Source organism: Dasypus novemcinctus, chromosome 22 (genome assembly GCF_030445035.2).
Source record: "Dasypus novemcinctus isolate mDasNov1 chromosome 22, mDasNov1.1.hap2, whole genome shotgun sequence".
NCBI lineage: Eukaryota > Metazoa > Chordata > Mammalia > Cingulata > Dasypodidae > Dasypus > Dasypus novemcinctus.
In genome coordinates, this window is record NC_080694.1 from 16,587,906 (window position 1) to 16,599,487 (window position 11,582).

Consider the following 11,582-nt stretch of genomic DNA (forward strand, 5'->3'; position numbering starts at 1 on the left):
GGATGGGGAGTCCTGTTATCTCCAAGGACTGGGAAGTAAAGGAAGCCTCCTGCTTTAACTGTCAGGGTTCCTAAAGGTAGCAATTCATGAGAAACCATTTTCCCTGATACTTTAATACCCTCAGTGAATATACATGCAATTGGTCATGCTCATCCAGAGTCTGCTGAAGTCAAGGTAAAATATAAAGTTCTGAAGTAAAGGAAAATTTTGTTAAAGCATTGGGAACATTTTGGTTATAAGCTATTAACTAAAAACAAAAGTCTTGTGCAAAACTGCATTGTCATAATACAAATTATAAAAAGCCTTCTGGGAAATATTTCAAATGTTGTTTTGCAGTTAAATTTGTTTTGTAAAAGAATGAAAGTTTTTAATAACTAAGTCCTATTTCCATGTCAAACTATTCATGTCTGTCTATTTGCTCAGTATATATCTACATGTCAGGATGATAATATTAAATTAACAAATAATTCATAAAAGAGCCCTATTCAAATTGGTAAAAATTAAATATGCAGTTGTATATGTGATAAATATTCCTAGAGCCCAAATTAGGTTAAAACAGAAAAGTCAAATAAAAATCCAAATATAGCACCTATCAATAAAGGGGAAAGGATATTCCTGAGCTTTTTAACCTACCCAACCCCCAGGACCTTCTCTTTGCAAGAGCTCTGAGGGAGGGGCTAGGTGTAACAGATTAGAACCCTTCTAGGCAGAAGGAATTAAGAATGAGTTTGATTTAAAAAGTGGTTTAGCCCCCTGTAAAGAAATTTAAAAAACATCCTTTGTATAAACTATAACAGCTTCAATTTATTTAGCTTAGGTGTTATCTCTTTGGTTTATAAAATAGCAAGTTAATAAATTAGCATTATATGTATTAAATGTTTAAAATGATAAAAGTTGTAAGTTCATGCTTAATAAAATTAAGCTAAAGAAGAAAATGTAGATCTGCCCTCTTTTAAAAGAATAATGTAAATTCCATCACTTGCTAATTGTAACCTAAGGTAAATTAATCAGTCTATGTGATTGTGGTAGTTTTAAAGAGTTTATAAAAGCATCTTCTAGCCTGAAACATTTAAATGGCTAGTTCTAAGAAGCGATTATTAACTAGAAGCCTAAATTAATATTAATGACAAAAATTGACTCTGTAGCAGTAAAACCTGACTGGAAGTCACCTTAATGTGCATACTCAAGTGGTGATAATGAAAAGTTACCTTGATTCCATTGGGAATCTTCAGTTTTCATTTTAAAAATGGGAAAAACAGTTTTTCCTTTACCGCCAAAGTAAAATACTTGTGTAATTGATATCTTTATGGTAAAAGTGTAGAAGTGAAAAAGCAAAGTATTAAAAAGTTCATTTAATATGTAACACATTGCATTGAAAATGTTTAAAAAGTATAAAAAATCAAGAGATAGACTTCAACATTGTCAAACTCTCTTGTGCATTCAAACTGGGCATTCAAAACACTGCAGGATGTCTCTTCACATGAGTTATTGGCTAGATTGGTCACTGACACCTAAAACAATAAAGTTATCCACTTCTTTTCTGGTTGTGCTCCTGAAATCAATGGAAATGACATTACAATTTCAAACTCTTGCAACAACCAATAATGTCTCGATATAGCCAGATTTACAATGGATATCACCTCTAGTCTGGCACTGTTTCATAGTGCCAAAGAGCTCTATGCACCAGGATGGTGGAATACTGGAAGTTGCTTCCCTATTTTCTCTCTAGAGTCAACAGGGCTGCAGCTTCTGTCAAGAACATACTAAGTGGAGCAATGACTACCATAGAGTACTGTAAATAGAACTGAAACACAATTGGCACTAGAGCTTGCTTCCATGGAGAGGCAACATGTATGGTATTTCAAACCTGAAACTTGAAGCTATTAATTGCATCTCAAGGAGAAAGTTATGCATTGAGTAGTACATTAATTAGTATTACATATGATACCTATATCCTATTCTAGATATATATCTGATGATTATTGTAATATTTATATTAAATGATATGCAGAAAGACATTAAACAAGTTAAAAGTCCTGGTCAACTTCATTTTCTGAGTAGTTAATGAACATTTCTGTAAGATTAAAAAAAAATGAACACCTTGCCTGAAAGCAGTGGGGCCAACAGCCTTTTAGGGGGCAACTTCTCAGTCTTCACTCCACACCAGGTGAAGGATGAGCTTAAGGCCAGAGGCCATCAGTGGCCTACAGGTAGCCAGTTAATACCAGTCTCAATTACTAAAAACCTCTGAGATCAGGATGTTTCAAACTCTCAAACTATTCACCCTACTACTGGTAAAGGACCCAAAGTCACATCCTAAAGAACCCCTTCTCCACTCCTGCCTTAAGGCTCTTAACCAAAACTACTCAAGCAAGCCAGATTTAAAAGATAAGCCTCTTGTGAACCCAAACATTGAAGGGTTCACAAATGAAAGCAGTTTTATTAAGGAAAGAATTAAAAAGGCATGCTATGCAGTGATTTTTCAATTTAAAAACATCAAGACCAAAGCTCTTCCACCTGGAAATTCAGCTCAGAAAGCAGAGATAATTGCCCTTACCCAAAGTTTAAAGCTAGCAGCTGAGAAATGGGCTAATATTTTCACAGACTCTAAGTATGTTTTCCTTGTCCTTCACACTCACTCTGCTGTGTGATGAGAATGAAGCTTACTTACCAATAGTGCATCGCCTATTAAGCACAGGCAAGAAATCCTAGATTTAATAGAAGCCTTATTGTTACCTCAAGAAATAGCAGTTATGCATTTTCCAGGGCATCAGAAAACAGACACTGCTGTAGCAAAGGAAAATGATTGAGTTGATGCTGCTGCTAAAGCAGAAGCACAACCCCAGGTTTCCCTCCTACCCCTTATTCCAGTACTAGTTGAAGTTCCACAGTATACCCAGAATGAACAAACCAGGTCAGCTAGCCTGGGAGTCACCCTGAAAGCTGGTGAGTGGCTTGTTAAGGATACTCAAGTCTACCTGTCAGGATCAGTGCAGTGGAAAGTCCTTCATGAACTTCATCAAGACACTCATCTGGGGAGGGATGACCTAATCAGCTTAGCCAAATGGGCTTTCAAAAAACAAAGCCTGGTAAAAACAGTCAAAGAAATTACTAGGAATTACTCAATTAGAGCCAAAAATGTAAAAGAAACCAAATATCAAAAACAAATTACTCTGTATTTCTAATCAGTCCCACAACTATTAAAGGTAAAGGAATGTTTGGCTTGGTGAGCTAATCCTGAATGAAACCAGCTGTGCTGCTGTGGGCTATGCGTGGAAAGCTCTTTGTCCCTTAAGAGATAACCTAAGCTGTCTGTGACTTTTGGGTGTGGGATGATAAGAGGCTGCAGTCCTGCTCTTGGTGAACATGGCAATGACTTCAGTCCAGGAAACAGTTTATCAGTGAAAACTCTATAGATTTTGAATATTCAGGGGAAATGAAAACCAAGATAAACTAAAAGCTTATCTAGAATATATGAGGTCCATGCTAAAAGCTTACCTAAGATGAGGAAGATATATATGCTAATTCAAGCCTATTGAGAACTGAAACAAAAAGACCATTTAACCTTTCCTCTCTGTATAAAAGAAAGACGAAAATCTTGGAAAATCTTGTTCAGGGCTCGGGTTTGCAACAGGAAGCTCCCGAATCTGGCTGACCATCAATAAACCATTTTTCCTTCTCAAATCATTCCTGAGTCCTGGCCTTTCTATATGCAAATTATTGAACATCTCTCAAATTCTACATTTTTGGGGGCTCTCCTGGGATTGCAAATGAAGGTCAGAGATGGTAGCATTTTTGCTGCCCTTTCCAATTCCCTGAGGCAGCTGGGAGAACTCAGGTGAACTCCAAATCTGGGTGTCCCTGGATTAAATTTAATCCAGAAAAGATGTGGGCTCCACCAGAGTCTTCCTGAAAAAAATCGAGGGCAATGGAAGGTCTGAAGAGAAGGATTCTGAGAATGAAAAAGAACTCCAAACATGGAAGAAGGTAAGACTCCCTGGGTGAGCACAGTCTGGAAAGCCCTAGCTTTAATTGCTAGGAGGGGGAGGCTGATCACCTGCCGAGAGAACCCTAGTAGCCCCAGAAAATTGGGGGGAAGCCTTTCTCTCTAGGTCTGGAAAAAGGGGGAAAAATAAACAGGAAAAAGCCTGGTGTTTTGGGTTTGTCTAACTGCATGTTGGGATCTGGTACTGGTCTTATATCCACTGAAGGAGTGGAGGCTTGGTTATAATAGGAAGGAATGTTTATAGGTTCAAGTCCTAATGTCCTGGAAATTGGTCTGGATTAAAAAAAAAAAAAAACTTGGTTACAGGAAAATAGATTGGCTTTTCTAGTGAAGCTTGGTCTGGGTGTAAAGTTAAACAGTGAAAAAGGTCAGCTGAAATCTTTTGTTATGGTGCTGAATTGTGAATGAATTTGCTTCATACCAGATGTTAATGTTAAGTGTTCTCTCTAAAGTTTGTGATGGCTGTGGGGGCAGCCATGCTGAATATATATATATATATATAAATTGTGAGTCAGATTAATAACCTTTAGGTTTCTGTCTGTGTCAGCTCAATGCTAGTGTTGGAGTTGTGTGGTTATATAAAGTAGAATTTAATTAAGCTGGAACCCTCATTGGCAAGGGGGTGAATTGATTATGGGGCAAAACTGCAGAGTCTGGATGTTGCACATGCTCTGCTGCCTTGTCTCTGGTCCACCCCTTTGTTGGGGCTTGGAGGCCATCTGTGTCTGTGCCATGGACCCAGGTTTGTTGGGGCTGCCCCAGTCAGGGTGGCTGGGTCCCCAGGAGAGGTGCCAGATTTAAGTAAATTCTGTTTGCCCATTTTAGCAGAAAGCTGGAAAGGGGGGAGCAGCTTGCCCCTTTCCAGTGAATCCACACCTTCTATTCATAAGCCATATTCCCATTTGATTGTTGTGCACCTGACTGCCTGGAAGGGGGGGAAGAGAAGGGGATGAAAAGCAGAATCAAAATAAATGCAGTAAAGTTCCCTTCCTAGGGTGTCAAATCCAAAACAAGTTTGCATTCTGCCCACGTTCTTAGAAGGTATTATGGTAACTTTAAGTACGGGAATGTGTTCTGTGAAGGTAAAATTCTTAAAATTATAAATAATTATGAAAAGTTTAATGAAGCATTGTTTAAATTAAGGTATTTAAATGGCTAATTCCAAAAAGTCTTTATTAAAGAAAACCTGAATTGATAATACTACTAATAAAAGGTAATTTATAACAGGAAAACTTGTTGGTGGCCAGCCTCCCCTGCCAACTTGCTTCTAAAAAAACTGTTTCTGGTATTACATGCTACTAAGTATTTAAAATGAAGGAAAGTTCATTATTTTAACAAGCTTGTTTAGTGTTAAAGGCAATTATATGTTTTAAGAAGTTTACCTGGTAACTTAGTATGTGGGATATATGGAATGTGTTTTTATTGTTAAGGAAAAGGAGATGATTTTGTCCTAAAATAAAATGATTGATTATTAGAAAGAATAGAGTGTGGGACAAAACCTGAATGAATACTGAACATGTAGAAGGTTTGTGGAAGGAAAATTTTTATGATTAAAATTGAATAAGATTTAGTAAGTCTATATAAAGTTTTAAAGGGTTTAGTACCAAGTAGTATACTGATGCAAAGTTAAAATTTTGTTCTTTCTCAAAGTCTCTTAAGTCATTAGTCTCTTTTAGTAAAAGTTTCCTGAATAATCAATATACAAAGAAAATCTGTTTTATCAAAATAGCTTCTTGTGCTTTAACCTCATCATTTCCTCAGTGTTTAAAGTAGAAAGAGTCTTCTCTCTCTTAAAAGAACATTATGTTCTAGAAATCAAATCCTGAAAACAGCTTTTTATTTCAAACTAACTGCAAGACATTTGTTCTTTTACCTTAAAATAAAATTAAAGTAATAGTTAAGTTCATTCAATAGGTCAAAAGATAGTTGTTTAAAGGTGTTATAAAATAAACAGGTTAAAAAATTAATAAAAACTGTAACTGAGTTAAGATCATATATAAATGCATTTATATTATAAAACAGTGAAAAGATAATAACTGAAATTATAACTGGGTGAATTTAGCCTGAAACCATTATTGTAAGTGTAAATTCTAAACTAACCTTACCTTTGTTTATGGTTGCTTCAAGGCTAGCCTCAACCCTTGCCTTTGCCTATGGTTATTTCATAACAGCTACTGTCCTACTGGTATTAGTAACCCTGCTTTCTCTCATGAATCCAACTAAATTACTGCCTAGTGGAATACTTAGTCCTTGGGTTTAAACGACCAATGGAGTTTTATTATCTCCAAGGACTGGGGGGAATAAAGGGAGTCTCCTGCCTTAACAGTCAGTGTTCCTAAGAGTGGCAATTTATGAGAGAAACCAGTCTCCCTGAGGCTTCCAATAGCCTCAGTAAATATACATAAAATTAATCTTGTTGCTTATCAAAATTCTGCTAAATTCAAGGTAAAATATAAAGTTCTGAAACAAAAGAGAATCGTGTTAAAACATTGGGAACATTTTGGTTACAAGCCATTAGTTAAGAAACAAAATTCATGTGTAAAACTGCATGGTCATAGTGTAAAACTGCACAGTCATAGTGCAAATTAAGAAAAGTTGAGTCTTTGAAATGTTTTGCAGTCACACTTTTTTGTAAAAAATGGAAGTTTTAAGTAACTAAAGTTATGTTTTTGTGTCAAACTATTCATGTCTGCCTATTTACTCAAATTGTTGAGGTTAAATATGCAGTTATATAAGTAATATATATTTCTGGAAGCCAAATTAAGCTAAGCAGTATATAAAGTAGTGCAAATTATAAGTAACATCAATGAGTTATGTCTCTGTGTCTAACTCTTTTTGTGTCTGCCCATTTGCTCAGTGTGTGTCTTCATACATCAAGATGATAATATCAAATTAACAAGTGAAAATTCCTAAAAGAGCTCTATTTAAATAGTTAAAAATTAAATATGCAGTTATATATATGAATAAATATTCTTGGAGCCCAAATTAAACTAAGCAGGATGAAAAAGTCATATAAAAATCTGATTATAGAAACTATTGGGAAAGGGCCTCCTCTTTGAAAGAGTTTTGAAGGCAAGACTAAGTGTGGCAGATTAAACATATCTACTAGGCTAGGGAATTAAGAATCAGTTTGCCCTGTGATTTCCCAGTGTAAACCTTTTTGTCAGCCATAAAATGTAAAAAACAAAGATTAGTTTAGTTTTCACATAAAGGAAAGAAATATTGATTAATGCAACCTGGCAGCCTACTGCCTCAGTCTCCCATTCCCGGGTTAAACAGCAACAAAGGAAACTAGCTTATGCCAGTCCTATAGGCAATAAAAGATGCCCAAGAAAGAGCTAAGTCAATACCAATTCAGCACTAACTTCCATCCCTTATTTGACAAAGGGGAGCAGATAAAAACTAAAATGGTTGGAAAATAATAGAGGAAGCAGTTAAATCACAAACTTCTGCACAGGAAAATTACATCTTCTCAGATAGGCTGTAACTGCTAAAGTGTCCAATCTATGAAAAAACAGAGAAAGAGCTTATGTGCTAGGCTTAGAGGCATAAATTGTGTCATTTTTCTTTGTTTGAAGTGCCAGCCATATTTTCTGGTTGTGTGCCCCTTCTTGCAAGATTGAGAATAAATTCTTTTCTTCTCCACAATTGGGTGAGTCTTATTTTCTTCCAGAAGATTTCTTTCCAACAACAATAAAGGTAATTAGTGGCTCTGTAGACAAATTTCAGTAAGTAAAGAAAGTCCATAAAAACTATGGAGAAATCTTTCCGGAATTATGATTAAATGAATTAAGTAATTGTGTAATGTGTTTTGAAACCTGGTAATCAATGTGCTTTTAAATATTCATTTTCATAACTTTAACAAAGAAAGTTTCAGCTTCCTGTAAGGAAAAAAAGAGAACACTCCTTGCATAAACTATAATGTTTTCAATTTTATTTAACTTGAGTGCAATCTCCCATAGTTAATTTATAATCTAAATTAACATTATATTTACAAAATCTTTAAAGCACTAAAAATTTAAGTTCATGTTAATAAAATTAAGCTAAAAAGATTTTAAATATGCTCTCTTAAAGAAATAAAGTAAATTTCTTTGGTTAGTAATTATAATTTACTAAGTTTATTTAAATGTAAGGTAACTAGTCAATGTGGTTGTAGTCAATTATAAAAAGTTGTAAAACAGCTTCCAAATGGAAAACATTTATATAATTCTAGTTCTAGAAGTCATTGTTAACTAAAAACTTGGATTGGTATTGGTTGCAAAAAAAAAAAAAACTTGCTGGTAATAAAATCTGTCTGAAGGCCACCGCAAGGTGCATATTTAAGTAAGTGGTAATAAAAAGTTATCTTGATTCTACTGGGAATCTTCTGTTTTCATTTTAACAATGAAAATAGTTTATTTCCCTCTATTACTAAAGTAAAATACCTATTATCTTCATGGTAAAATTATATAAGTAAACAGTCATTTGATATATGATGTGTTGCATTAAATTGTTTAAAATATATATAAAAACAAGGAATAAACTTTAACATTGTCAAACTCTTTTGTGCATTCAAAGCAGGCCTTGAATACATTACTGGTTGCCTCTCCATGTGAGTTATTGACTAGGCTGGTCACTGACCCCTCAATTAAAAATATTTGCTATATCAGCCTCTTGTTCTGCTCCTGAAGTCGATGTAAACTATGTTGCAGTTTCAAGCTCCTATAGCAGCCAATGATGACTCGGTACAGTCAAATGTACAATGGATATCACCTCCAGACTGGCACTGTTCCGTAGTGCCAGAGAGCACTATGCACCAATCTGGTAGAATACTGGAAAATCTCTCTAGGATCAACAATGCTGCAACCTGCTCAATGCATGAAGAACATGCTAAGTGGAGCCATAATACCAGGATACAGTAAGTAAAACTTAAACACAATTGGCATTATGGCCTGCTCTCATGGAGAGATAACATGTAAAGTATTACAAATCTGAAACTTAAAACTATTAATTACAACTCTAAATCCTTTGCATTAATTAATACATTAATTAATATTAAGTGCTGTACTCTTATCCTGTAATAAATATATGCCTAATAATTATGATGTTATCTTTTCTATTTTGGATCAAGTGCAGAAGTATATTAGACATGTTAAATTCCTAGTAAATTCATTTACTAAACACTTAATAAGCATGTCTATAGAATAAGGTGGCAGTCTCAGTCAGGCTCAGTGAGCCTACTATATTCTACTGTACTCAACTGTGTTGAAAAAATGAGGCTTACTTGCTAATAATGAGTCACCTATTGAACAAGTCAAAATTATTAAAAATTGTGCAATTAAAACCAAAATGTAAAAAAAAAACAAAACCCTTTATTCTGTAGTTCTGATCACTCCCACAGCTAAAAACTAAGAAAATTTCCAACTTGGTGTACTAATCCTGAATGAAACCAATTGCCCAAAGGGTGCCAGTTCACCAGGAGCATCTGAGAGAGCATGAGTGCCAATCATTAAACAGCTTGAAATGTGTCTTCAAACAAAGCTAAGTATCTATTGCAATTTCTCTCTAAAAAGAAATAACTTAGAAAAAGTGTATATATATATATATATATATATATATATATATATATATATATATACTGTTCCCACCAGCTTTTAAAAAGGAGTGCCATCTTTATAAGCACCTAACCTTGTCTATCTCTGTAATCCAATGTCCTCTTTTAAAAATGTGTATTCCAAATTTTTAATTGTTTGTTTCTTTCAGAGTGAACATCTTATTAACCATATGAGAACTTTATCCAACTTCATACAGAATGCCAGATCCATCTTCCTCCAGTTAAAATAAAATAAGAGTTTTACACCTTGTTAGGCAATGACTACAGTCCATGGCCAGAAGGAAGCAGTTACAGAAAAGAGATCATCTCCCTTCAGCACCCCTTTTAGATTAAAGGTGTAAACTCTTTAAATGTAAAAAATAGTTAATAGATGGATCTGGGCCCTGACTGGAAATCCATATGAGTGCCAGTGGCCCCAGGATGACTGCAGGGGAACCACAGCCCCAGGATTCTGCTGTCCAGAATTAAAACTTCTAAACTTCTAAAAACAAAGCCCTGGATGCTACAACAAAGATTGATAAATAATCAATCAAAACAACAAACAGCCATCCACCTCATAGCTCCAGCAATAATTATGCCAAAACTTAGCAAGTTAAACTTTGGCAAAGGGGGGAAATGATGTGAGCTATGGGTCGGAAGTTCTTTGTCTCTTAAGAGATAACCTAAGCTGTCTGTGACTTTTGGGTGTGGGATGATAACAGGCTGCAGTCCTGCCCTTGGTGAACATGGCAATGACCCCAGTCCCAGGAAACAGTTTATCAGTGCAAACTCTATAGACTTTGAATATTCAGGGGAAATGCAAACCAAGATAAGCTAAAAGCTTATCTAGAATGTTTGAGGTCCGTGCTAAAAGCTTACCTAAAATGTGGAAGATATATATGCTAATTCAAGCTTACTGAGAACTGAAACAAAAGGACCATTTAACCTTTCTTCTCTGTATAAAAGAAACTCAGAAGTCTTGGAAATCTTGTTTGGGGCTTGGGTTTGCAACAGGAAGCTCCCGAGTCTGGCCAGCCATCAATGAACCATTTTTCCTTCTCAAATCATTCCTGAGTCCTGGCCTTTTTTTTTCTTTTTTTTTTTTTGGTACCAAATAACTTTATTTGAAGGAATGGTACCAATGAAAGAACTTGGTAGACGTTGATACAACTTATAGAAAATGTAAACCCAACACACATGCACTACTACCCTGTGGCTCTGGGGAAGCCAACATAAGGTTTAGCTCTCATCACTGCTTCCCAGAGTGTGCTTGTCAAAGAGATACTCTGCCAAGCCAGAATCCAGGGCCCCTATCTTGCACAGGTTGGTTACATAGTCACTCAGTTCTTTGATGGACTTCACCTGCTCATTCAGGTAATGGGTCTCAATGAAGTCACACAAATGGGGGTCATTTTTGTCAGTAGCCAGTTTGTGCAGTTCCAGTAGTGACTGATTCACCCTTTTTTCCAAGTGTAATGCACACTCCATTGCATTCAATCTGCTCTCCCAGTCCTCTCGTTCTGGTTCCTTGATATCCTGAAGGAAGATTCGGCTGCCTCATTGGTTCTGCAGCTTCATTAGTTTCTCAGCATGTTCCTTCTCCTCATGAGATTGGTGAAGAAAATATTTGGCAAAGTTCTTCAAGGCCACATCATCATGGTCAAAGTAGTAAGACATCGACAGGTAGACGTAAGAGGTGTAGAGCTCCAGGTTGATCTGGCAGTTGATGGTGGTCTCTGAGTCCTGATTGTAGTTCTGGCACACCTGTGATGGGGATGTGGTCATCATGATGGGCGGTTGAGAAGTGGTGGCTACGTGACACTGAATGAACGGTAGCAAGCAGCTGGGGGTGGCTGGCCGACAGGGGTGAGCGCTGGGTTCCATTCAAGCACTGTTGAAGCAGGAAACCACGGCGACTCTCTGCGAAGACGTCTCGAGTCCTGGCCTTTCTATACACAAATAATTGAACCTCTCCCAAATTCTACAACAGTGCAAGAAAGTGCC

At 36.1% G+C, this 11,582-nt stretch overlaps 1 pseudogene; it reads right to left on the bottom strand.

Annotated features, from left to right (window-relative positions):
- Positions 1–10,661: 10,661 nt before the first annotated feature.
- Positions 10,662–11,381, bottom strand: LOC131275270 (ferritin heavy chain pseudogene; annotated as a pseudogene).
- Positions 11,382–11,582: the final 201 nt, after the last annotated feature.